This window comes from Rutidosis leptorrhynchoides, chromosome 9, assembly GCF_046630445.1.
Source record: "Rutidosis leptorrhynchoides isolate AG116_Rl617_1_P2 chromosome 9, CSIRO_AGI_Rlap_v1, whole genome shotgun sequence".
NCBI lineage: Eukaryota > Viridiplantae > Streptophyta > Magnoliopsida > Asterales > Asteraceae > Rutidosis > Rutidosis leptorrhynchoides.
Genome location: NC_092341.1, coordinates 16,877,927 through 16,904,324, shown reverse-complemented (window position 1 = coordinate 16,904,324; position 26,398 = coordinate 16,877,927).

Genomic DNA, 26,398 nt, shown 5'->3' with positions numbered 1-26,398 from the left:
AATTGGATAACTTTTTTTTTGAAAGCTACCATAACATTTATAGAAGAAAAAATGTACATGAAACCTGTAATAGAGCATTATGAAACACGAAAAAAATCACGAAATAAGCTACAATAACATATTTACAACAATTGCTGCTTGAGAAAAGTTGCAGCCATTTTAATAGCCTCGGACGTCAACAATGGTCATTGATATTTTCGGATTTGAGATCCAACCGAGCCAATCTAGTTTTTTTTATTTGACTGATTTTTTATCCACTCGAAACTTCGAATTTGAATTTCTTGGAGTGCGAGTGATCTAGCCCAACTCGTCTTACGAAAAAGCTTGTTGTTCTAAATTTTGTAAGCACACACCCAAACACACGCTTACCATATCTTTGCCCCTATGTCCGAGTTTGAACTTCCATTGTTTCCTTGTAATATGTTAGTAACATTAGTCATATGCATATTTTGATCCCCCCACCATTGACCCATACGATTCCATACATCTTTTACAAACGGACAGTGGATGAGTGTATGCTCAAGTGTTTCAACGTCATTATCACAAATGGCCATCACACTAAATCTAAATATATAGCTCTTTTGTCAAGTTTCGTCCTAACAGGTAATCTATTTGTTTGTGCTCTCCAAACAAATGCTTCAATTTTATGCGGTACAAGGTTATTTCCAATTGTCTCACTAGTAGCATAAGACGTCACTAGTAACATATCGTTAATTAATTCTGTTAGGACATGAGAAGAAAAGATCTTGTTGCTGTGTACATTCCACATCCATGTGTCTTTTTCTTCTTGGCTGCCAAAATGAAAGTCAGTGATAGCTGCTACCATCAAGTCCAATTCCGATAATGATCTTCTCGTTGGTGCACGTATCCAACTCCACGAGAACATCCAGTTTTAGTCATTCCCTGCTAATGTAAGATCATGTTTTCTCAGGTATTTGGGATGCCGTCCAAATCTATGGGACGCCGTCGAATTGTAAAGGGCTGGACACAGTCCAGAATCCTGGACGCCGTCCAGTTGAACTGGCAGGCCAGCTGTGTTCTTTTAGATATTAAATGGGGGTAGTTTGGTCTTTTCACTTGTTGGACGAATCTAAGGCCACAAGATCAGTTCTAGGAGCCTCATTCACTCCACTTTCAACTATCTCCTCCTTCCACTTCAATTCTAGAGAGAGAGAGAGTGTGTGAGTGATTCTTGTGTGAAAAAAGCTCAAATCGAGGAAGAAGAAGTTGATTTCGGGCCAAAGCGCGTGTATTAAAGTTGTTCATCTAATCACTAGCTTCGTTGTGATTGTGGTGGTATGCTCTAATCTTGATTTCCTTATTTTAAATTTGTTTAAGGGTTAGGGTTTGGGTTAGTGATGAACACAAGACCCATATTTGGTGATTTTGGGTGTTCTAGGGTAAGATTGGGTCATGAGGACCCAAGGATGACTAACCTAGGGTTTTGGAGATGTTAAATGGACTTATGAGTCATAATTAGTTAGTTAATTACTAGCACGCCTAGTTTGTCATACCCCCAAATAGGGCCGGGGAAATATGACTTCACAATATCACAACACAAGTATGTATACACGAGAACGACTCTATATGAGACGTTTTATAACAGATTTTGAATTTGCAGTGGAAACATAATAATGTTTTACATAATGAAATTCATATGTAAATGGCAAATGATAAGTCTAATATGTAGACTCCAATGCAACAGCTAACTAAGCATCATAGGGCAGCACACAAGCAAATCTTCACCTGAGACAAACATGCTTAAAATGTTAACACAAAGGTTGAGTGAACATCATAGGTTTAACAATCATAATAAGTTTTTAGACCACAAGATTTAATTCAATATATCAAAATGTTCAATATGCCTTGAGTTATAATATCGAACTAAACATTAACCCCTGACACTGTACGGGTGTCGGCAATCATTATTATGTACCCCCTTGACGATCACGCCAATGGGTAGAGACGTCACTCTCAATAGGCCTACTCACAATAATTAAGCTTTCAAAATTTCGATTCCAGCAAATAACGATATTATGGCGGGGATTTGCATGTAACAATAAATACATGTTTAACAAAAGTCTCACGAAATTGCATATCAAACAGTTTAGGCACTTGTGTCTAAATTGTAAATCATTTCAAAAGTAAGCATGCGTCTCACCCCAAAGTTTGTAAACAGTTAAGAAATAGTAAAAAGAGGGGCTATGAAGTTCACCTTAGTAGCAAGTAAGATATTCCACGCAAGAAGTATGAACGGAGTATGAAATCGGAGATCTCAACCTAGAGATATAACCTTTGATTAGTTAATGTCTAACAGACATAAAGTTTGTTTATTAATATAGCAAACTAGATTATCTATGACAGTTTTCGAGAAAAGTTTCTATTTCTTAAAAGTTTCTATTTTTGGAAACCTACTATTTATGGAAAGCTTCCACTTATAGTAAGCTTCTAATTTAAGAAGTTCGGATTATAATTCTTAACAAAGATGTTATACAATCTCGCCCAAACTTCGTTGCTAACATGCAAGTCACTCGAATGATCTATTGTTATCGAGCGGCACAGGATCTCTTGACAAGAATCTAAGTCTTGGCATTCGAGATCCACAAGCGTCCATAATGGTAACAAGGATCACTCTAGGCCACAAGTAGCGGTGATGTTTGTAGTCTTTGTACGCTATCCTTAATTATAAGCTTCACGTTAGGTGTATACATATAACAAGTTATAAATGTACTTATTAATTATATATATATATATATATATATATATATATATATATATATATATATATATATATATATATATATATATATATATATATATATATATATATATATATATATATATAGGTGATAATATATTTAGTGTAATTAAGTGTTACTATATAGTTAAGTGTATAAGTTATACTAATAGTATTATTCTTTAATTACTTTAATAATCAGCTATTATGTTACATGTATGAATATACCTATATGATACATACATATATATTCTTTATTTATTTTCATACATATATATGTTTATAGCTATGTGATATATGTATATATTATATGTAAGTGTTAAATATACATAAGTGTAAGATGATACATATATATATACACATACATATATACACATACATATATATATATATATGTATATACGCTTATTACTTTTCTTATTATTTTTACTAATCGTATATAACTTACATAATACACATTCATACATACATACACACGTACATGTACATACATATATACACATACATATATACGTATGTATATATTTACATATACACATACACATACATCCACAATATATACGTGTATACACATACGTATGCATGCATACATGTATGTATCGTTATCATTATTTATTATTATCTTTTACTAACTAACATGTAATCTTATCATCTTTATTTTATATGTTTATCAAATCACTATATCACTAACTTTATTATCATGTTTATTACTTCACCACTTAATCAATCTTTTTAATAAACTTAGTTCATAACTTTAATTATAGTCTTCATCAAATATTAATCATTATACAATTGTTTCATATTAATATAATCTCACTTACATGACCTATTCATATATACCTATATCTATATATATATATATATATATATATATATATATATATATATATATATATATATATATATATATATATATATATATACATACGATATACATATCATATTCACGTATGCATACATTTTTCTTTAGCATTTTCATAATCATATTCTTTATTCATAATCATCCTTATTCATAATCATATTTTTTTTATTCATAATCATATCTTTTACCTTCTTCAAACTATTTATATTCATACATACTTATTAAATTCATAAACTTCATTCTTTTTAATCATAGTATAACTTATATTGTCAAAGAATTAAAACAAATAAAAGTATTATTAGTTTATGGTTTTAGGGATACCTTTAGTGAGTTTAATTTCAAGAAAAGTGGTGTTTGATGGTGATGATGAAACCCGAACAGAAGCAGCTCAAAACAGTGATAAAACACGAACAAAAAGTGGCAATTTGTGTGTGTTTTTATGGCGGACAGCAGCAACAATAAGAACATAGCAACATGGCTGATTTGGGCGGGTTTTTGGGGCTGTTTTGAGTGCGCAGAAACAGCAGCAAAGCTGCAGATTGATGGCGGTTATGGGTGGTGTTTGTGGTAGCTGAACAGAAGATAGGAGTAGCAGCAGAAAGCCGCAAGTGGGGGCTGTTTTGGGTCACGATGTACAGCAGAAAAACAAGCAGCAACAAGTCGACTTTGAAGGTTGTTTTGGGTGACGGTTTACAGCCGAGAAGTAGCAGGAAAAAGGCTGCTTTGGTGGCGAGTTACTGCTGCCCAGAAGCAGCCTGTTTTGGCTCGAAAAAGACAGCTAGAACTGCTGTAAATGGCGACAGTTGGGGGGCTGCAACTGCAGCAGGTGGCGACTATTTTGGTGAAGAAGATAGTCAACTAGGGTGGTGGTTTAGAGAGCTGTGATGGGGCTGTTGGGATGAATATGGGAGTCGATGGAGGTGAAAGTTTGGTGATCAAAGTTGCCGATCAAACCAAGAGTGAGGGAGGTTTGTGAGTGATTTTTGAGGGTTAAATTTTATGATGCATATTAGGGAGCCTAATAGTTCTTTTTATAGGGGATTAGCAAGAATCATAATCCAACACAAATTGCTGAAGGCTTGGGATAAGGATTAGTTTTAGAGGTTGGAACTAGATTAGGATGAAAAGAATTTGAGGTTGATTAGGATTATAGAGTAAGGATTAGGCTAGGATTAGTTTACTTGGTAATCAAGTTTTTTTTTTTTTTTTTTTTTTTCTAAACCGTCCCTTATTTTTATTTATATTGTTTATATATTTTTTTTATTTAATTCAGCTTATTATTAATAATTATACAACTTATATAATAAATATTTTTTTTTATTAAAGTTACATTTATTTACATTTTATTTAATCATTTAATTATTTGTCCATGGCTTATATAAATTCTTACTTAGTTCTCCTTAGTTTTTAATTTATATAAATGTCACATTTAATTTATTACATATAGTTTATATTATAAATTTTATATTAGGGTTAGGGTTTATAAGATTAGGGTTTTAACTAATATTTGAGGTAGAGGTTTTAGGTTATTAATTACAAGCATTAACTTACAGATCGTTTAATTACTCAGGCACTTATTATAACTGAATAACAACCCTAATGCTAATACACAGAATATGACAATGAAACCTAAAGGGCAATTTGGTAAATTCAGAATGGAAAAGTGAGGGTGGTTATATAGTTATTAAGCAAATGGGTGTTAATGGGGTTAGTGGATGACCCGAAATGGGTGTGTGACTTTAAAATAGTTAAATGGGTAATAATTGACCTAGTTGGGAAAGATGGGTATGAAATACCCTAATGGTGTATTAGTTAGTGTTGTTGGACCTTAGTCACTAGCTTTTAGTGTTATGTGATGGTCTTGACTTTAAATGGACGGTTTTGGTGAAAATGGGGCATTTAATGCATTTAAGTCATTAAATGCACATGAGAGAATTGTTGGTGATAAGTCCAACCAGTTTGTGTGTTGATTGAGTACTTATTGTATTAGGTATTTTTCCTTGAAGCTTGCGGAAGTATAAAACATTCACCGAAGGCGTTAAGGTGAGTGGAATAAGTATGCATGTATGTATATAGTGTATTTATTTGTGTGCTATGGTATGAACCACGGAGCCGATAGTACCATATTATGTGTGAGTGTATTATGATGTGAACCACGGAGCCGGTAGCATCATGGTACGTGTGTCGTAGTGTAAACCACGGAGCCGGTAGCACTATAGCACGAGTCGTTAAAGTGTGAACCACGGAGCTGGTAGCATTATAAAAGAGTATAACTCGAGTTGTGATGTGAACCACGGAGCCGGTAGCATCAAAGTGTGAACCATAGAGCGGTAGCACTATAAAATGAGGTGTGAACCACGGAGTCGGTAGCACCGAAGTGTGAACCACGGAGCAGGTAGCACTATAAAAGGGTATGACTCAAATGCGTAGTGACGTGAACCACGGAGCCGGTAGCGTCATAGCATTGCGTATTGTGTGAACCACGGAGCTGTTTGTAGCGACCCGACAAAATCATCATTGACGGCGCCATCTACTTAGGTCCCGTTACGTGGTCATAAGTCTTTAAAACAACGTTTGACCAAAAGTATGTCGCATTCATTTCAAAAGTAAAGATGTTTCAAGGTTTACAAAGTAGTTCGACAACTAGTTACATAACAAAGTTTAAAGTACAATTGAAACATATGCGACACAATTTGAAAGTAGCCAAAAGACGCTTCATGTATGCATGTATACTCGACATCCAAGCAAGTATCAAAAGTAATGAGCGGAAGCATGTATCACAAACGTTCAAGGACCCGAGAAAAACATAGAAATCTGTCAACGAAAACGTTGGTGAAATCATAGGTTTAAGTAAGTAAGTACAAGTGAACCACAAGATTTGTAACATTGATATAATAGTAATACATTCCAAAAGTTTGTTTCACGAGCACCCAATTATCAATGCTTAACATTCTTTCCATAGAACCCCATCACAATAGTGTTAGAACATACACTGTTTCTCGAAAATATATTCCATTCGTAAACGGTAGCGAACCGTTTGAATGAGGGTTTGTCAAACCCATTTGGATCCATACAACATAAGTTCTCGCTTACACCCGGCAAGTGTAACTAATGATAATCGAATTGAGGATTTTGTTCTAAACTCGTATGTAGAATGTTTGTTTTCCTGTACTTGTGTTCACTTAGTAAAAGAAACGTTTATGTTTTCTCATCCCAAATGTAAGTTCAAAAAGAGTAAAAGTGGGACTATGATCTCACTTTGAGTGCACATATGTACAAGTACTTCAACAAGTAAACGTGTGCGAGAACGAATGCTAGTCTTGACCTAAACAAATAGGTTTGTATCAATAACGGTAAACACGATAGGTCAAAGTGTTCAATTAGTCCTATGGCTCGTTAAGACTCGATCATAATAGCATGTGAATCAAATTTTCATGTTTCATGTAAGGTACATGTATAAAAGCATGTTAGAATGCTTGCATAAGTATTTGGTTAAGTTTGGTTAAAAGTCAACTTTGGTCGGTCAAAGTCAACGAAAAATTCAACACATTCGGGTCGGGTCCCGAACTATTTTTCTGAGGTTTTTAATCATATATTAGCATGTTAGAACAAGTTACATGTGAATCGGAGGTGCGTAGCATAGCAAACATTTTTCGTAAAATGGCAAATCAAAACAGCACAGAATAGGCAAATTGGACGGCGTCCAAAAGGCCTGGACGGCGTCCAAGTGTGAAAGCCTGGACGGCGTCCAAACATATGGGCAGGAAACATTTTGCTGAAAACACACAAGTGCACGAACCAAAACTCAAACAATCCTAATTTATGACCCGCAAACAAACAAGACAAGTATCTTATATCATCGGAAAGGTATTTTGACGCGGAAAACATCTAAACACATTTCATCAATCACATTTACCTTTACAACAACAAAATCACATTCAAAGCTCATCATTTAATGCATTCAAGTTCATAAATGCAAATAAATGATTCGGCAACCAATTTACATGAATGATATGCCGTTTCGAAGGTAATCAAGCATACAATACAACCTAACACTTACTAATAACATCTCATGTCATTCAAAGCATCAAAAGTCCATTTCAAGTTCATCAAACCCTAACCCAAATTCACCAAAATCAATAATCAAGTTCATGAAGTTTTCTAAAGCAACCTACACATCAACTTGAAGCCAGTGATACTAGGAACACATTTAATACTTGCACTTTATCATAAGAACAACATTAAATCATCCAAAACTCAAAATCAAGCACACACTTTTCATGTTCATGCTAGTTACACTAAAACAACGAGATCGAGCATATAAATCATATATTCATGTTAGACTTGATCCATAGACACTAATTAACAACTTTATAAGTTAAAAACATCAAGAACACAAAAATCTAGTGATTTTAAAAAGTTACCCAAATGTAATGAAATCGGTATGGAATCGAAGAGGAAGTTGCAAGGATTCCAAAAATGTAATTTATTTTGCAAAACACCCGCTAGCTCGGATTTGGATGATGATTCTTTGAAATTGGGTGTTGAGAGAAAATGGAGGAAGTAGTAAAATGAGAGAGATGATAATGAATGGATGGGAGGGGTTTGACCCTTTGACCTAGTCAAAGGTTTGATCCTTTGGCGAGTTTGGTCCCTCAACTTTCATTCGGGTGCGTGAATTACCTAAACGAGATAATTTAAAACGCGTATCAACGGGAGATGTTAAAAATATATATTACGGACTTTAAAATGAATAAACGGAAAGTAAATGGAAAAAGGCGGGATGTTACATTACCTACTCCTTAAAAGAAATTTCGTCCCGAAATTTAAGTAGGCGTAGTAGTCGTTGTTTCTTCCTCGAGATCTTACGTTTCCGAATTCGCGAATAGATGAGGATAATTCCTTTGCATTTGATCTTGTCTCTCCCAAGTAAACTCGGGTCCCCTTTTAGCATTCCAACGGACATTAACAATTGGAATTCGACTTTATTTTAGCGTCTTAACGGAGGTATCCGCAATTTCAACCGGTTCTTCCACAAAATGAAGTTTGTCATCAATAGTAAGCTCTTCAAGAGGGATGACGATATCGGGTTCGGCAAGGCACTTTTTCAAGTTAGATACATGGAAAGTAGGATGAACGGAGCTCAATTGAGGCGGAAGATCTAAACGATAAGCAACGATTCCAACACGCTCCAAGATTTCGAAAGGACCAATATACCGCGGATTTAGCTTCCCGCATTTCCCAAAATGGATTACACCTTTCCAAGGTGCGACTTTTAACATTACGCGATCACCGACTTGAAATTCGAGGTCGTTGCGTCGTTTGTCGGTATAGCTCTTTTGACGACTTCGGGTCGTCCTAAGCCTATCTCGGATTTGAACGATTTTCTCGGTTGTTTCATGAATGAGTTCGGGTCCGGTGATTTGTGTGTCGCCTACTTCGGCCTAACAAAGAGGTGAACGACATTTTCGGCCATATAAAGCTTCGAATGGTGCGGCGTTAATACTCGCGTGATAACTATTATTGTAGGAGAATTCGGCGAGAGGCAAGTGCTTATCCCAAGCTTTTCCAAAGTTGACAATGTAAGCTCGTAGCATGTCTTCCAAGGTTTGAATTGTGCGTTCGCTTTGTCTGTCGGTTTGCGGATGGTATGCGGTACTCATGTCTAAACGCGTTCCCAACGCTTCTTGTAAAGTACGCCAAAATCTAGAAACTAATCGGCCATCTCAGTCGGAGATAATCGATAAGGGTACACCGTGTCGGGCTACGATTTCTTTAATGTAAAGTTGTGCGAGTTTCTCCATGTTGTCGGTTTCCTTCATGGCTAGGAAGTGCGCGGATTTGGTGAGACGGTCAACAATAACCCAAATAGTATCATAACCGCCAACCGTCTTTGGTATTTTGGTGATAAAATCCATCGTTATCCTTTCCCACTTCCATTGCGGGATTTCGGGTTGTTGAAGTAGTCCGGACGGTCTTTGATGTTCGGCTTTGACTTTGGAGCAAGTTAGGCATTTTCTAACATAAGTAGCAACGTCCCTTTTAATGTTCGGCCACCAATATTGTTCTTTGAGGTCATGGTACATCTTATTAGCACCGGGGTGAATCGAATATCTTGACTTATGGGCTTCGTCTAAAATAAGGCTCCGTAGGTCCCCATAACTAGGTACCCAAATTCTTTCGGCGAAATATCGGAGTCCGGTTTCTTTAACTTCGAATCGAGAGGTGAGGATGTTCAAGTGTTCGAGAGAGATGTTTTCATCCTTAAGAGCCTCGTCTTGGGCTACACGAATTTGACTATTGAGGCTGGTGTGAATGGTGATGTTTAAAGCTCGGACACGAAGAGGCACCGCTCTTTATTTTCGACTTAAGGCATCAGCTACTACGTTTGCCTTTTCCGGATGGTAACGAAGCTCACAATCATAATTGTTTAAAGTTTCAATCCACCGTCGTTGTCTCTTGTTTAGTTGCTTTTGATCGAAGATGTGTTGGAGGCTTTTATGATCGGTGAAGATGGTACTTTTGGTTCCATAAAGATAGTGCCTCCACATTTTAAGTGCAAAGACAACGGCTTCGAGTTCGAGATCATGGGTCATATAGTTCCGTTCATGGATTTTCAATTGTCGAGTGGCATAAGAAATGACTTTCTTTCATTGCATCAATACACACCTAAAACCATGTTTCGAGGCATCGCAATATACAACAAAATCATCATTGCCTTCGGGAAGTGACAATATAGGAGCGGTAGTTAGCTTTGTAGTGACCCGAACTTTTCCATGTTTATATATATTAATTGAGATTGATATTTACATGATTAAATGTTTCCAACATGTTAAGCAATCAAACTTGTTAAGACTTGATTAATTGAAATATGTTTCGTATAGACAATTGACCACCCAAGTTGACCGGTGATTCACGAACGTTAAAACTTGTAAAAACTATATGATGACATATATATGGATATATATATATATATAGTTAACATGATACTATGATAAGTAAACATATCATTAAGTATATTAACAATGAACTACATATGTAAAAACAAGACTACTAACTTAATGATTTTTAAACGAGACATATATGTAACGATTATCGTTGTAAAGACATTTAATGTATATATAGCATATTAAGAGATATTCATACATGATAATATCATGATAATATAATAATTTAAAATCTCATTTGATATTATAAACATTGGGTTAACAACATTTAACAAGATCGTTAACCTAAAGGTTTCAAAACAACACTTACATGTAACGACTAACGATGACTTAACGACTCAGTTAAAATGTATATACATGTGGTGTTTTAATATGTATTTATACACTTTTTAAAGACTTAAATACACTTATCAAAATACTTCTACTTAACAAAAATGCTTACAATTACATCCTCATTCAGTTTCATCAACAATTCTACTCGTATGCACCCGTATTCGTACTCGTACAATACACAGCTTTTAGATGTATGTACTATTGATATATACACTCCAATGATCAGCTCTTAGCAGCCCATTTGAGTCACCTAAGACATGTGGGAACCATCATTTGGCAACTAGCATGAAATATCTCATAAAATTACAAAAATATGAGTAATCATTCATGACTTATTTACATGAAAACAAAATTACATATCCTTTATATCTAATCCATACACCAATGACCAAAAACACCTACAAACACTTTCATTCTTCAATTTTCTTCATCTAATTGATCTCTCTCAAGTTCTATCTTCAAGTTCTAAGTGTTCTTCATATATTCTACAAGTTCTAGTTACATAAAATCAAGAATACTTTCAAGTTTGCTAGCTCACTTCCAATCTTGTAAGGTGATCATCCAACCTCAAGAAATCTTTGTTTATTACAGTAGGTTATCATTCTAATACAAGGTAATAATCATATTCAAACTTTGGTTCAATTTCTATAACTATAACAATCTTATTTCAAGTGATGATCTTACTTGAACTTGTTTTCGTGTCATGATTCTGCTTCAAGAACTTCGAGCCATCCAAGGATCCGTTGAAGCTAGATCCATTTTTTTCTTTTCCAGTAGGTTTATCCAAGGAACTTAAGGTAGTAATGATGTTCATAACATCATTCGATTCATATATATAAAGCTATCTTATTCGAAGGTTTAAACTTGTAATCACTAGAACATAGTTTAGTTAATTCTAAACTTGTTCGCAAACAAAAGTTAATCCTTCTAACTTGACTTTTAAAATCAATTAAACACATGTTCTATATCTATATGATATGCTAACTTAATGATTTAAAACCTGGAAACACGAAAAATACCGTAAAACCGGATTTACGCCATCGTAGTAACACCGCGGGCTGTTTTGGGTTAGTTAATTAAAAACTATGATAAAATTTGATTTAAAAGTTGTTATTCTGAGAAAATGATTTTTATTATGAACATGAAACTATATCCAAAAATTATGGTTAAACTCAAAGTGGAAGTATGTTTTCTAAAATGGTCATCTAGACGTCGTTCTTTCGACTGAAATGACTACCTTTACAAAAACGACTTGTAACTTATTTTTCCAACTATAAACCTATACTTTTTCTGTTTAGATTCATAAAATAGAGTTCAATATGAAACCATAGCAATTTGATTCACTCAAAACGGATTTAAAATGAAGAAGTTATGGGTAAAACAAGATTGGATAATTTTTCTCATTTTAGCTACGTGAAAATTGGTAACAAATCTATTCCAACCATAACTTAATCAACTTGTATTGTATATTATGTAATCTTGAGATACCATAGACACGTAAACAATGTTTCGACCTATCTTATCGACACATCTATATATATTTCGGAACAACCATAGACACTCTATATGTGAATGTTGGAGTTAGCTATACAGGGTTGAGGTTGATTCCAAAATATATATAGTTTGAGTTGTGATCAATACTGAGATACGTATACACTGGGTCGTGGATTGATTCAAGATAATATTTATCGATTTATTTCTGTACATCTAACTGTGGACAACTAGTTGTAGGTTACTAACGAGGACAGCTGACTTAATAAACTTAAAACATCAAAATATATTAAAAGTGTTGTAAATATATTTTGAACATACTTTGATATATATGTATATATTGTTATAGGTTCGTGAATCAACCAGTGGCCAATTCTTACTTCCCGACGAAGTAAAAATCTGTGAAAGTGAGTTATAGTCCCACTTTTAAAATCTAATATTTTTGGAATGAGAATACATGCAGGTTTTATAAATGATTTACAAAATAGACACAAGTACGTGAAACTACATTCTATGGTTGAATTATCGAAATCGAATATGCCCCTTTTTATTAAGTCTGGTAATCTAAGAATTAGGGAATAGACACCCTAATTGACGCGAATCCTAAAGATAGATCTATTGGGCCTAACAAACCCCATCCAAAGTACCGGATGCTTTAGTACTTCGAAATTTATATCATATTCGAAGGGTGTCCCGGAATGATGGGGATATTCTTATATATGCATCTTGTTAATGTCGGTTACCAGGTGTTCACCATATGAATAACTTTTATCTCTATGTATGGGATGTGTATTGAAATATGAAATCTTGTAGTCTATTATTATGATTTGATATATATAGGTTAAACCTATAACTCACCAACATTTTTGTTGACGTTTTAAGCATGTTTATTCTCAGGTGATTATTAAGAGCTTCCGCTGTCACATACTTAAATAAGGACGAGATTTGGAGTCCATGCTTGTATGATATTGTGTAAAAACTGCATTCAAGAAACTTATTTTGTTGTAACATATTTGTATTATAAACCATTATGTAATGGTCGTGTGTAAACAGGATATTTTAGATTATCATTATTTGATAATCTACGTAAAGCTTTTTAAACCTTTATTGATGAAATAAAGGTTATGGTTTGTTTTAAAATGAATGCAGTCTTTGAAAAACGTCTCATATAGAGGTCAAAACCTCGCAACGAAATCAATTAATATGGAACGTTTTTAAACAATAAGAACGGGACATTTCAGTTGGTATCTGAGCGTTGGTCTTAGAGAACCAGAATTTTGCATTAGTGTGTCTTATCGAGTTTGTTAGGATGCATTAGTGAGTCTGGACTTCGACCGTGTTTACTTGAAAAATGATTGCTTAACAAATTTTGTTGGAAACTATATATTTTTAACATGTGAATATTATGTGATATATTAATCTCTTAACGCGTTTGATATTATGTGATAGATGTCTACCTCTAGAACAAGTCCCATTGACTCACCTAATAATAATGAAGAGTCAAATGTAAATTGGAATGATTCATGGACTGATTCACAAGTTCCCGAAGAGGAACCGGAAGAAGAGTCGGAACCGGAAGAAGAGTCGGAACCGGAAGAAGAATCGGAATCGGATGAAGAAATAGAACCGGTGGGGGAAATAATAAAGCGGTTAAGTAAAAGAAAATCCTCAACCAACCGACCAAGGTTAATTATGGTCAATGGTGTTTCCGCTAAGGAAGCAAAATATTGGGAGGATTACCAATTCTCCGATGAATCGGATTCCGACGAGAATTCCGATGATGTTATAGAAATTACCCCAACTGAATTTAAAAAGGCCAAAGAAAATAATAAGGGAAAGGGCATAAAAATAGAGAAATCTAATTCCAACCCCGATGAACTTTATATGTATCGTCAACTCCCGAAGTCCTTAAGTTGTAACAATGACTCGGGAACCTCTAAACCACCAGGTTTTTCTAAACCAATGTGGAAAACGACTGCTCGTATTAGGTGAACATTATATATCCCTAGAAACTTGGCAAAACGATCCAAAACCGAAGAAGAAGAAACAAGCGAGTCGGAATAAGATAGTTGTATTCGTGTGGTGTAATATATGTAATATAGTGTGCTTATGCTTTATGATATATGTAAAAATTGCTTGTATTAATAAGTATTTTTTTTAATGAATCTAACTCTTGTCTATTTTACAGTATAAAAACACAAAATGGATAGACAACCCAATATTTTAAGAGACCTACCCGGAGACATGATTGATGAAATCTTGTCTAGAGTCGGTCAGAATTCTTCGGCACAACTATTTAAGGCGAGATCAGTTTGTAAGACATTCGAAGAACGTTCCAAGAATGCCTTGGTTTATAAAAGGCTTTCGTTCGAAAGATGGGGGATATCACATTGGGAAATCCATAAGTTACGATGGGTTTACTTTGACGCATATATTGCGGGGAACCCAAATGCTATTTTACACAATGGGTTAAGAAATTATTTTGACTCAATATATCCGAATATTGGACTTCGTGATTTAGAAAAAGCGGCTAACATGCAACATAAAGAAGCATGTTATGCTTACGGATTAGTAATGTTCGCTTCTCACGAAAGTGAGAACAAGAACATCGGGCTACAACTATTAAACAAAACGTTCCCCAAGTGACGGAGTCGGTAATTGGGGTAAGAAATGAGGTTTTTAGATTGTTACGGGACTTTTGGACATTACGTAACCCTCGTCCCTTTGACGACGTTACAACACGCTGTCTTATCAACGGCCATAATGGTTATGTTCCACAAGACCAAGGATGGGAAGTAATCCTAGTAAAACCAGAATGCATGACTTGTTTCTGGACGTATGAATTACGTGTCTTTATTGCCTTTACTGAACGACTTGTGTACTAGCTAGAATTATCTTCACAACCATCTTGTATCAAATTTATTGTGTGCTATATTTCATGCTATATGTAAAATAAGCGGTATTGTAAGTTTGTAAAATATTGTGTAAAAGTTTGAACGCGAAATATTATTATAATCAGTTTTTCATATAGAATTGTAGTAGTTGAATTGTATATTAGCTACTAAGTATGAACTTAACGGGTAGGTACTACCCGAATTTAAACTTATAAAATGCTAATATGAAGAAAAAGCTTTTATAAATGAGTTCATATTATGCTACGAAATACTATTAACTACTCTTAATATTCTGTATGATTAACTTGTTCCATTTGACTATTTTGAAGGAAATGGCACCGACTACTCGACACACCGTGAATATGAATGAAGAGGAATTCCGTACTTTTCTAGCTTCAAACATAGCCGCAGTACAGGCTGCGCTACATACCAACAATAACCTTGGACCTAGCAGTACATGAAATCATGTAGGATGCACCTACAAAGAATTCACTGCCTGCAAACCTTTGGAATTTGATGGAACCGAAGGACCGATCAGATTGAAACAGTGGACCGAGAAGGTCGAATCGGTGTTTGCCATAAGTAAGTGTACTGAAGAGGACAAAGTGAAGTACGCTACGCATACCTTTACAGGTTATGCGTTAACATGGTGGAATACCTATCTAGAGCAAGTGGGACAAGACGATGCGTACGCACTACCGTGGTCAGCATTCAAGCACTTGATGAACGAGAAGTACCGTCCCAGAACCGAGGTCAATAAGCTCAAGACAGAACTTAGAGGGTTACGAACCCAAGGATTTGATATTACCACGTACGAAAGACGATTCACAGAATTGTGCCTATTGTGTCCGGGAGCATTCGAAGATGAGGAAGAGAAGATCAACGCGTTTGTGAAAGGATTACCGGAAAGAATCCAAGAAGATATAAGTTCACACGAGCCCGCCTCCATACAACAGGCATGTAGAATGGCTCACAAACTAGTGAACCAGATTGAAGAAAGAATTAAAGAACAGACTGCTGAAGAGGCCAATGTGAAGTAATTCAAAAGAAAGTGGGAGGAAAACGGTGATAAGAATCACCAATACAACAACAACAACAACAGCAATTACAACAATAATCGCAACAATTATCCCAACAATCGCAACATCAATCGCAACTACAACAAACGGCCCAACAACAACAACAACAACAACAACAACAACAACAACAACAACAACAACAACAACAACAACAACAGCAACTACAACAATCATCCCAACAACAATAATAACCACAACAACAACAACAATCAGAAGCAGCTATGCCAAAGGTGTGAAAAGTACCACTCGGGGTTCTGCACCAAATTTTGCAACAAGTGTAAAAGAAATGGTCATAGCGCGGTGAAATGTGAGGTCTACGGACCAGGGGTTAATAGAACGAAAGGAACAAATGGTGTCGGAACGAGTAATGGCGGAGCAAGTAGTGTCGGAGCAAGTTATGCCAATGTAGTTTGTTATAAATGTGGAAAACCGGGCCACATTATTAGAAATTGCCCGAACCAGGAGAACACGAATGGACAAGGCCGCGGAAGAGTTTTCAATATTAATGCGACAGAGGCACAGGAAGACCCGGAGCTTGTTACGGGTACATTTCTTATTGACAATAAATCTGCTTACGTTTTATTTGATTCGGGTGCGGATAGAAGCTATATGAGTAGAGATTTTTGTGCTAAATTAAGTTGTCCATTGACGCCTTTGGATAGTAAATTTTTACTCGAATTAGCAAATGGTAAATTAATTTCAGCAGATAATATATGTCGGAATCGAGAAATTAAACTGGTTAGCGAAACATTTAAGATTGATTTGATACCAGTAGAGTTAGGGAGTTTTGATGTGATAATCGGTATGGACTGGTTGAAAGAAGTGAAAGCAGAGATCGTTTGTTACAAAAATGCAATTCGCATTATACGAGAAAAAGGAAAACCCTTAATGGTGTACGGAGAAAAGGGCAACACGAAGCTACATCTTATTAGTAATTTGAAGGCACAAAAACTAATAAGAAAAGGTTGTTATGCTGTTCTAGCACACGTCGAGAAAGTACAAACTGAAGAAAAGAGCATCAATGATGTTCCCATTGCAAAAGAATTTCTCGATGTATTTCCGAAAGAATTACCGGGATTACCCCCACATCGATCCGTTGAATTTCAAATAGATCTTGTACCAGGAGCTGCACCAATAGCTCGTGCTCCTTACAGACTCGCACCCAGCGAGATGAAAGAACTGCAAAGCCAATTACAAGAACTTTTAGAGCGTGGTTTCATTCGACCAAGCACATCACCGTGGGGAGCTCCTGTTTTGTTTGTCAAGAAGAAAGATGGTACATTCAGGTTGTGTATCGACTACCGAGAGTTGAACAAACTTACCATCAAGAACCGCTACCCACTACCGAGAATCGACGACTTATTTGATCAACTACAAGGCTCGTCTATTTATTCAAAGATTGACTTACATTCCGGGTATCATCAAATGCGGGTGAAAGAAGATGATATTCCAAAGACTGCTTTCAGAACACGTTACGGTCATTACGAGTTTATGGTCATGCCGTTTGGTTTAACTAATGCACCAGCTGTGTTCATGGACCTTATGAACCGAGTGTGTGGACCATACCTTGACAAGTTTGTCATTGTTTTCATTGATGACATACTTATTTACTCAAAGAATGACCAAGAACACGGTGAACATTTGAGAAAGGTGTTAGAAGTATTGAGGAAGGAAGAATTGTACGCTAAGTTTTCAAAGTGTGCATTTTGGTTGGAAGAAGTTCAATTCCTCGGTCACATAGTGAACAAAGAAGGTATTAAGGTGGATCCGGCAAAGATAGAAACTGTTGAAAAGTGGGAAACCCCGAAAACTCCGAAACACATACGCCAGTTTTTAGGTCTAGCTGGTTACTACAGAAGGTTCATCCAAGACTTTTCCAGAATAGCAAAACCCTTGACTGCATTAACGCATAAAGGGAAGAAATTTGAATGGAATGATGAACAAGAGAAAGCGTTTCAGTTATTGAAGAAAAAGCTAACTACGGCACCTATATTGTCATTGCCTGAAGGGAATGATGATTTTATGATTTATTGTGACGCATCAAAGCAAGGTCTCGGTTGTGTATTAATGCAACGAACAAAGGTGATTGCTTATGCGTGTAGACAATTAAAGATTCACGAACAAAATTATACGACGCATGATTTGGAATTAGGCGCGGTTGTTTTTGCATTAAAGACTTGGAGGCACTACTTATATGGGGTCAAAAGTATTATATATACCGACCACAAAAGTCTTCAACACATATTTAATCAGAAACAACTGAATATGAGGCAGCGTAGGTGGATTGAATTATTGAATGATTACGACTTTGAGATTCGTTACCACCCGGGGAAGGCAAATGTGGTAGCCGATGCCTTGAGCAGGAAGGACAGAGAACCCATTCAAGTAAAATCTATGATTATAATGATTCATAATAACCTTACTACTCAAATAAAGGAGGTGCAACAAGGAGTTTTAAAAGAGGGAAATTTAAAGGATGAAATACCCAAAGGATCGGAGAAGCATCTTAATATTCGGGAAGACAGAACCCGGTATAGGGCTGAAAGGATTTGGGTACCAAAATTTGGAGATATGAGAGAAATGGTACTTAGAGAAGCTCATAAAACCAGATACTCAATACATCCTGGAACGGGAAAGATGTACAAGGATCTCAAGAAACATTTTTGGTGGTCGGGTATGAAAGCCGATGTTGCTAAATACGTAGGAGAATGTTTGATGTGTTCTAAGGTCAAAGCTGAGCATCAGAAACCATCAGGTCTACTTCAACAACCCGAAATCCCGGAATGGAAATGGGAAAACATTACCATGGATTTTATCACTAAATTGCCAAGGACTGCAAGTGGTTTTGATACTATTTGGGTAATAGTTGATCGTCTCACCAAATCAGCACACTTTCTGCCAATAAGAGAAGATGACAAGATGGAGAAGTTAGCACGACTGTATTTGAAGGAAGTCGTCTCCAGACATGGAATACCAATCTCTATTATCTCTGATAGGGATGGCAGATTTATTTCAAGATTCTGGCAGACATTACAGCAAGCATTAGGAATTCGTCTAGACATGAGTACTGCCTATCATCCACAAACTGATGGGCAGAGTGAAAGGACGATACAAACACTTGAAGACATGCTACGAGCATGTGTTATTGATTTCGGAAACAGTTGGGATCGACATCTACCGTTAGCAGAATTTTTCTACAACAACAGCTACCATTCAAGCATTGAGATGGCGCCGTTTGAAGCACTTTATGGTAGAAAGTGCAGGTCTCCGATTTGTTGGAGTGATGTGGGGGATAGACAGATTACGGGTCCGGAGATTATACAAGAAACTATCGAGAAGATCATCCAAATTCAACAACAGTTGAAAATCGCCCAAAGTCGACAAAAGAGCTACGCTGACATTAAAAGAAAAGATATAGAATTTGAAATTGGAGAGATGATCATGCTTAAAGTTGCACCTTGGAAAGGCGTTGTTCGATTTGGTAAACGAGGGAAATTAAATCCAAGGTATATTGGACCATTCAAGATTATTGATCGTGTCGGACCAGTAGCTTACCGACTTGAGTTACCTCAACAACTCGCGGCTGTACATAACACTTTCCACGTCTCTAATGTGAAGAAATGTTTTGCTAAAGAAGATCTCATTATTCCATTAGATGAAATCCAAATCAACGAAAAACTTCAATTCATCGAAGAAACCGTCGAAATAATGGATCGTGAGGTTAAAAGACTTAAGCAAAACAAGATACCAATTGTTAAGGTTCGATGGAATGCTCGTAGAGGACCCGAGTTCACCTGGGAGTGTGAAGATCAGATGAAGAAGAAATACCCGCATCTATTTCCAGAAGATTCGTCAACACCTTCAACAGCTTAAAATTTTGGGACGAAATTTATTTAACGGGTAGGTACTTGAAATGCCCCGTCCTACTCCAAATAATGTCCTTAAAATGAGCAAATGCACAGCGGAAGATTTCTTTCATACCTGAGAATAAACATGCTTTCAAGTGTCAACCAAAAGGTTGGTGAGTTCATTAGTTTAACATAAATAATCATTTCATAATTTTAATAGACCACAAGATTTCATATTTTCATTTCTCATAAACATACGTCCCATGCATAGAGACAAAATATCATTCATATGGATTGAACACCTGGTAACCGACATTCACAATATATATATAAGAATATCCCCATCATTCCGGGATCCTTCATCGGACATGATATAAATTTCGACGTACTAAAGCATCCGGTACTTTGGATGGGGCTTGTTGGGCCCGATAGATCTATCTTTAGGATTCGCGTCAATTAGGGTGTCTGTTCCCTAATTCTTAGATTACCAGACTTAATACAAAGGGGCATATTCGATTTCGATAATTCAACCATATAATGCAGTTTCATGTACTTGTGTCTATTTCGTAAAACAGTTATAAAAACAACGCATGTATTCTCAGTCCCAAAAATATATATTGCAAAAGCATTTAAAAAGGGATTAATGAAACTCACGCATATAATTATTGTAAAACAGTTAATAAAACATTTGCATGTATTCTCAGCCCTAAAAATGTAAAGAGTAAAAGGGAAGTAATGAAACTCACGCATATAAATATTGTAAAACAGTTAATAAAGCATTTGCATGTATTCTCAGCCCAAAAATGTAAAGAGTAAAAAGGGGCAAATGAAACTCATGCATATAAATATTGTAAAACAGTTAATAAAGCATTTGCATGTATTCTCAGCCCAAAAATGTAAAGAGTAAAAAGGGGCAAATGAAACTCGCCTAATGTATTTTGTAGTAAAAATACATATGACTATATTGCCATTGCAGGGTTGGCCTCGGATTTACGAACCTATATCATTTGTATATATATATTAAAATGTATAATCGTATTCGAATAAGTTATATATTATAACTTGAATTATATATTATATTTATTTAGTTTGTGTATATATTTTAAATGTTTAATATTTATATATTTCGTTATATTAAAAAATATATATATATATAGTTAGTATTATATGAAAATATTCTTAATTCGTTATATATAATTATTTATATAAATAATGTTATTATAATTGGTAAGTGATATATAAACTATTAATATGATTATAATATATGTATTTGGTATATTATAGGTACAAGATATTTATTTGTAACGAAAACGATAGTTTTGATAATAATGATTTACTAATAATAATAACAATAATAATAATAATAATAATAATAATAATAATACAATTTTTATTTATATTAATAATACTAATAGTACTAATAATAAGGATATTGTCAACAATGATATTTATGTTAGTGATAATAATACTACTAATTATAGAAAAAAAATACTAATACTAATGTTAGTGAAACTGATAATAATTGCATCATTTTATTAATAATAATAATTTTATTCATGGTTTATATGTTTACATAATAATAATGATAATACATACATTAGTTGTCCTTAGATATCTTAATAATAATTATAATAGCGATACTCTTAATTTTTAACTCTGATCAAAATAATAATGATAATAATGATGACCATGATAATATTAGTAGTAATACTTATATTAATAATCTTATACAATTAATGATATTACTAATTCTAATAATAATGATAATAATATTAATTGTATAATAATAGTAATTATCTTAATCAATAATAACAATAATAATAATAATAATTTTGTTAATAATAATTAATGATATTACTTTATTTAATTATATCTTATTTATGGTTTGCATCATGATCATTAATTCATTCTAAACTGAATAATATTAATCATAATAATAATAACAATAATAATAATCATAATAACAATAATAATGATTTTTAACTTGTAAAACTACCTTAAGGAATTCTTTAAAAAAAGAAACTGTCCGAGGTCAGAATTGAACCCGCGACCTCTTGGATCCCAACACTCTCATCAAACCATCTAGTCTAATCCGTCTTTCTGATTTATACCCATTTATATGTATTATGTTTCTGTTTTCTTTATTCAATCATCATCTTCATCGTGACATCGATCATGGCAACAAATTAACAAACATCACCACTAATATGAGGTTTGAATTAAACCTAAAACATAAATGTAAACAGCCTGAAATTGATTCTGCAATCGATTAAGCAAGCAAAAAAAAATAATATAAAATCATCACAGCAGCAGCTCGTCGATTGCAAACATAAAAAAAAAATTGATTTTATAAATAAGAACGTTTTAGATAAACCTTTCAACATAACTTGTATTTCAAATGATTCCTTTAAACTATCTGACTTATTAATTGATCCCAAAACATAACAGAACGATCGAATTTTATCAAGAACATAATGTTTGACTTTTGAATAAATAACTTTGACTCAGGAATTAGAACTTGATAACAAAAATTAGGATTTGAAACTTGATAGAGAGGTTATATGAATGATTTCTAACATCTTTACATTAATAGATTTTGATAACTCACCCAATTTCGATTTCCTTGATCAACCCAGACGCGACCGAAATAGCAGACAAGTCTCATGTTTTTTTTTAAAATTAATCAGAGAAATTAATAGGTGATAATTAGGATTGAGATAGGTAATGAAAGAGAAATATAATAATCAGATGAATCGTTTTTTATTTATTTATTTATGAATCGAACGAGTGAAATAGATGGGGGAAAAAAATCAACCAAAGCTCACATGACAAACAGATAGATAAGGAAAAGAATGAGACAAATATCAACTGGTATCCAATGTTTATCTATACTATATAATTTACGTTTTAATCTTAATAATTAATAATTAATAAATGTATTAACTATAATAATATGTTATTATTAAAAAATTGTTTTTAAATATTATTGCTTAATCCAAAACCAGTGAATCCATAATTTAATAAATAATGTTAATAAGTAATAATAATATATTAATTATCATAATAATAAAAATGCTAATAATAACATTATTAATGATGATAATAATATTACTAATTATAATAATTTTATAAATGGTACAATTTTATTATTAATAATATTGATAATATTGCTAAAGATATTAATAATATAAGTGGTAATATTATCATGATAATACTAGTAACATTAATAGTAATATTAATAATTTCATTAATGATAACAATAAAAAAATTAATGATGTTAATAATAATTACTAAGGATAATAATAATATTAATCATAGTAATAATAATGTAACACATTAATTGTGTTTAGTTTCATATCTATATTATTTATAATAGAGCATCTAGTACTTAACATTAATATTAACATTAGTGTTAATAATAATAATGAAAGTAATAATAATATTACTATAACAATTATGTTTTAATGTTTATTATTTATTATTAATTTATGTAATATATATATATCCTTTATTGAATGTTTAATATTTATATTCATTACATTATATATATACATGATCACCAATTATTCATAAAAATCATATTTACACAACATATATATATTCATTTTAATAGCAGTTTAATTATTCTAAATACTACTTTTTCATTTTAGGTTCAATTAATTATATTGTATTTATTATTTCTAATTATTAGTTAAGCTTTATATTTAACTTTATAATATATATATATATATATATATATATATATATATATACACACCATGGTTCGTGAATCGTCGGGAACAGCCAATGGTTTAAATGAATTCATAAAATAGTTCAAAGATTTTAAGACTCAGTTTAATAGACTTTGTTTATCGTGTCGAAGTCATATAAGATTAAATTTAAATTTGGTCGAAAATTCCCGGGTCATCACAGTACTGTAGTGACCCGAACTTTTCCATGTTTATATATATTAATTGAGATTGATATTTACATGATTAAATGTTTCCAACATGTTAAGCAATCAAACTTGTTAAGACTTGATTAATTGAAATATGTTTCATATAGACAATTGACCACCCAAGTTGACCGGTGATTCACAAACGTTAAAACTTGTAAAAACTATATGATGACATATATATGGATATATATATATAGTTAACATGATACTATGATAAGTAAACATATCATTAAGTATATTAACAATGAACTACATATGTAAAAACAAGACTACTAACTTAATGATTTTTAAACGAGACATATATGTAACGATTATCGTTGTAAAGACATTTAATGTATATATATCATATTAAGAGATATTCATACATGATAATATCATGATAATATAATAATTTAAAATCTCATTTGATATTATAAACATTGGGTTAACAACATTTAACAAGATCGTTAACCTAAAGGTTTCAAAACAACACTTACATGTAACGACTAACGATGACTTAACGACTCAGTTAAAATGTATATACATGTGGTGTTTTAATATGTATTTATACACTTTTTAAAGACTTCAATACACTTATCAAAATACTTCTACTTAACAAAAATGTTTACAATTACATCCTCGTTCAGTTTCATCAACAATTCTACTCGTATGCACCCGTATTCGTACTCGTACAATACACAGCTTTTAGATGTATGTACTATTGATATATACACTCCAATGATCAGATCTTAGCAGCCCATGTGAGTCACCTAACACATGTGGGAACCATCATTTGGCAACTAGCATGAAATATCTCATAAAATTACAAAAATATGAGTAATCATTCATGACTTATTTACATGAAAACAAAATTACATATCCTTTATATCTAATCCATACACCAACGACCAAAAACACCTACAAACACTTTCATTCTTCAATTTTCTTCATCTAATTGATCTCTCTCAAGTTCTATCTTCAAGTTCTAAGTGTTCTTCATATATTCTACAAGTTCTAGTTACATAAAATCAAGAATACTTTCAAGTTTGCTAGCTCACTTCCAATCTTGTAAGGTGATCATCCAACCTCAAGAAATCTTTGTTTCTTACAGTAGGTTATGATTCTAATACAAGGTAATAATCATATTCAAACTTTGGTTCAATTTCTATAACTATAACAATATTATTTCAAGTGATGATCTTACTTGAACTTGTTTTCGTGTCATGATTCTGCTTCAAGAACTTCGAGCCATCCAAGGATCCGTTGAAGCTAGATCCATTTTTCCCTTTTCCAGTAGGTTTATCCAAGGAACTTAAGGTAGTAATAATGTTCATAACATCATTCGATTCATATATATAAAGCTATCTTATTCGAAGGTTTAAACTTGTAATCACTAGAACATAGTTTAGTTAATTCTAAACTTGTTTGCAAAAAAAAGTTAATCCTTCTAACTTGACTTTTAAAATCAACTAAACACATGTTCTATATCTATATGATATGCTAACTTAATGATTAAAAACCTGGAAACACGAAAAACACCGTAAAACCGGATTTACGCCGTCGTAGTAACACCGCGGGCTGTTTTGGGTTAGTTAATTAAAAACTATGATAAACTTTGATTTAAAAGTTGTTATTCTGAGAAAATGATTTTTATTATGAACATGAAACTATATCCAAAAATTATGGTTAAACTCAAAGTGGAAGTATGTTTTCTAAAATGGTCATCTAGACGTCGTTCTTTCGACTGAAATGACTACCTTTACAAAAACGACTTGTAACTTATTTTTCCGACTATAAACCTATACTTTTTCTGTTTAGATTCATAAAATAGAGTTCAATATAAAACCATAGCAATTTGATTCACTCAAAACGGATTTAAAATGAAGAAGTTATGGGTAAAACAAGATTGGATAATTTTTCTCATTTTAGCTACGTGAAAATTGGTAACAAATCTATTCCAACCATAACATAATCAACTTGTATTGTATATTATGTAATCTTGAGATACCATAGACACGTATACAATGTTTCGACCTATCTTGTCGACACATCTATATATATTTCGGAACAACCATAGACACTCTATATGTGAATGTTGGAGTTAGCTATACAGGGTTGAGGTTGATTCCAAAATATATATAGTTTGAGTTGTGATCAATACTGAGATACGTATACACTGGGTCGTGAATTGATTCAAGATAATATTTATCGATTTATTTCTGTACATCTAACTGTGGACAACTAGTTGTAGGTTACTAACGAGGACAGCTGACTTAATAAACTTAAAACAT